Source organism: Camellia sinensis, chromosome 11, assembly GCF_055761805.1.
Source record: "Camellia sinensis isolate YWXY chromosome 11, ASM5576180v1, whole genome shotgun sequence".
In the NCBI taxonomy this organism is placed as follows: Eukaryota; Viridiplantae; Streptophyta; class Magnoliopsida; order Ericales; family Theaceae; genus Camellia; species Camellia sinensis.
In genome coordinates, this window is record NC_138971.1 from 170284498 (window position 1) to 170288821 (window position 4324).

A 4324-nucleotide genomic window follows, 5' to 3' on the forward strand; every position below is an offset into this window, starting at 1 on the left:
TATATATTTATCAGAATGCGCAGCGGATAGCTTACATATATGCCAAATTTCAATGACAAATTTTTTAAAATGAGGAAAAATTGTAACAATCCAAAATTTTAAGTTGTCCCTTAAATTTTATATTAGTATTACTTAATTATAAATGAGAAAAACTTTAAATGTTTAATTAAATATTTTGTAAGAGTAAAATAAAATAAAATATAATTTATTTACATCAGAGTCATTGTAAAAAAAAAAAACCAATTACTTAAACTTATCCATTTGTGGATAAACTTGAGTTTAGGGCATAATAATGACAAGGCGACGTGGCGTGACTACGTGTCACTCAAAATTTGCTGAGCAGGTAGTGTACCCTGGTATATAAAGAGGGGTGATGCTAAGGATAGAACATGGAGAAACAAACAGAGAAGGGGCAAGAAAATACTGGGAGTAAAGAAGGCCTTTAATAGTGGAAAAAAAGAGTGAGGTATTAAAGATAAGGTGAGTTATATTATACTTTGAATTACCATAATGTATTTTACGTATATTTTGAATTACCATAATTTATTTTATATAAATTGTGTTTTATAAATTATGTTATTTATTTATGAACTTTATTTCATATAATAAGGAAACCCGTAGATATATCTGTTTATTAAAATGTGTTTTGAGTAATTATTTTATAAGTACTACCACGGAGATCTCATGCCTTGAGGGACTTAAATAACCATTGGCCCTTTGATTAATTAGTCACTTTGTGACCCTATGTCTGTCATGGATCCACTGACACTAATTTCTGGTGTAGAGCAAAGTGCTGTATGGAGCTAAGTGCTACACTATGGTGTGAGCCACCTCTAGAGTTCATACGAGCCACCTCTTTAGTCCATACATCTGTTTTGTTTCATTTTGTACTCTGTTATGATTATTTGATTTATGTGATTTCTGTATTATATGTCAAATGATCTCCGTATTATATACTCTGTATTTTAATATCAAGCTCTGTTTAGCCAATAATTATCCATGGTGATTTTTATGCCCTTATGCTCTTAGTATAATATTTCGCACTCTGCCATGGGCTTATAGCTGTTTACCAATTTTCAGGAAACAACGCAATTCAGAAATAGCTTTTGGAACGTCTTAGACGCGGGGTTGCAAAATAGACACACACAACACTTTTATGATATTTTTATATGTAAATATCGGCATTTTTTGTCAATAAATTTTGTAATAAAAATAGAAGCTCCGATGATTATTTTGGTACCCTCACTTAAATATTATTTCCGCTCACGTGTATTAATTTGTTCAAAAATTGGCCAGAGGCAACTTCAGTTACTGGCCATCAGATACTTAACCCTTGGGTACGGAGAGTGGGTCGTGACAGTACTTACTGAACCAATGTATACGGTAACCAAAAAGGCTGATGTGTCACCTATAAATACAATGTCATTAACAACAGTTTCAAATTAAGAATCTATACAATGTCATTGACAACAGTTTCAAATTAAAAATCCATTAACAAAACGTTTAGCAATAAAAATGTGAAATATGTTAATGTTGAACGCTAATTGTAAGAGATGTTCTTCCCTAAGTTTGATAACACCATAAAGCACTTAAAATTGAAAACATTCAATGGTTTCACATTTAATTGCATTTGATAACACAATCACCTACCACTTAAATATGAAAGTTGACTCAAAATATGTCTTACTTTAAGTCAGAGAAACTTCACTTATCAACAAATGCTTGTGAAAGTTAGTTTTCATTTTAATTCTCAACTAACATGTTTATCTAAAAATTTTCAAATTTAATAATTCAGTACTAAAATGTTTTAGAGCTAGAATTTTAGTGCCAAAAATTTCCATTACTTAATTTTCGGTTGTCAAATAGGCATATTGAGAGTACGTAAAGTAAGAACCATAGGCATAATGTGTTTTTCTTCCAATCTGTAACAACCCATTCTTGGCAAGGCAAAATCCCGCCAAGAGGGTGCACTTCAAACACTATAGCACCTGTACACAACAATCACTGTATAATTCTTATATCACACACTGCTAGAAATATGATCTTTTGCGTCTATTTTTTTACGACTGATTGTTTGACCGTCGCAAAAAAGTACTTTTTATATCCAAATCCCATTCTAATTAACACCCAGTTGTGTTTTTTAATAAAAAAAAAAATCATCCATATCGAGTATAACTTGCCCTATCCCCAAACCGTGTATGCATCAACTCTTATTTCCCAAATTGGTATGAACTCTCTTTCTCTCAAAATCTCACTCTTCACTCTCTCTCGCTCTACTCTCTCTTTCAACTCACCACTCTCAATTTTATTGTTCATTTGAAGATGTCGATCAATTGTTGATGAATATTTGAAGATTTTGATCAATCGTTGATGAAGATTTGAAGATTTCAATCTGCTGTTGATGAAGATCTTGATTGATTCATGATCGGTAAGTCTAATTTTTATGTATGAATCTAACTCTGTCTCTGTAATCCCTATATCTTTTTCTCAGCTCCCAAATTCTCTTCGGCTTTTTGCAAAGATCAACATCAGTTTAGAGGAAGTGGATTTCGAAATCAACATGAATTTTTTCCAATTCAATCTATTTTTATCAATGCGGTGCAAACTCTGATTGGAAATAGGTTTTTGATTTGAAGATTCATTTTATTTTTTTTAATTATTAAATCTCGATTTGCTTTGATTTTTAAACTTGATCTGAACATTTCTCTGGATTATTTGCTAAATTTCGTGTAGTTTTTGAACTTCTTACAATCCACTCATTTGTGGACATCGCTATTCTCGGTCTTTCTTTTCCTGATCTTTGAGTTGTTCCATTTGATTTATTCTTCACTTCTCTTCTGTCTTTGTGTGTTTGATTGCTGAGAATTGATTAAATTAAACCAGATAGTGCTTTTTTGTGTTTTCTATATGTTTTATTGTACTAGTAATGACTTGAATTAGACTTGATTTTGATTCTGTTAAGCTAGACCCTCTTGATTTTTGAATTTATTTATTTGCTTCAGATGTCAAGCATTTTTAGGAGGATCCATGGTTTGTTTTGGAAAAATTAGTTTGAGGAATGTGAAAGTGAAATTTACTTGATTACCAGTTTTTAGTTCATATTTGTAACGCCCTCAAATTAAACCCATAATATACATAACATTAACATGCATTAATGAAAGAAAACGAATCATTTGAGTTATTCATCAGAGTACTTTTATTGAAAGACATCACGTGTAACATCAAAATAAATGCCCTAAGGGCTTACATCTTTCCAAGCTAACACTTGGACACAAAAGAATGAGTACTAACTCATTTACAAGTTAAGCCCTTGGCTTGAATGTTTACATGTAATCTCAAATAATAAAAAAATAACTAAAGACAAGTCTTCAAAATCCAAAAAAAAATCGAATCCTTCCAAGCTAAGTCCTTGGAGGTAGCTTATCACCTGAACCTGAAAATGATGTTCCCATATAGGGTGAGCCATAGCCCAGTAGAAATATACTAAACCAAATATAAGCATTGAATAAAGCAATAGCATTCGATAGATGGTTAACCAAGATAATCAATTATGTCATTATACAGTCTCATGACACTAATGTCTAAGACACATTTCACTTTCCGTTATTATCGACATGGCTCAGAACCTGGCCAAACTTACAACAGTGAACTACATATCATATTCACATTACTTTCAATATCAACAAAACAAATGAGACCCAGGCTCACATCAAAACACTTCATACTTCTCGTTTGATACACATTTTAGTGCTGTATCAGTAACATGTAAAAACACTTCAATATCAATAAGCACACATAATAGTGATGCTGATGGAGTCCATCCCCTATCTCCTTCCAAACAAAATCCGGTTTAGAGGTCCATCCCCTATCTTCCCCTAAACCGTGGAGTACATCCCCTATCTCCTCCCAAACAAAAATGCATATACAATGTATTAAACATTTGTCATATACAACACACAATCAATACATGTATTTTCTGTATTAATTCAACAGTCTAAATCAATGACTTAACCAATGCGATTAGTTTCAGTTTTCCCTAATCCACATGCAATGTCTACAACAATCACGACTATCCTCCACCGATAGCCCAAAACAGTTATTTCTAAACAGGAAATAAATGTATCAACTAACATAATTCCAACATTTTCATAGGTGAGTGATTAAACTACCAACTACACCACTTAATCAATAAATTCATTAATTCCATGAATTCAACTAAATTCCCCAATTTTCCCTAAATTAATTATATAAATTAATTTATTACAACAACTAGGGTTTTTCCCAAAATTACCAAATAACCCCCAACATATCAAAATACCAAAAC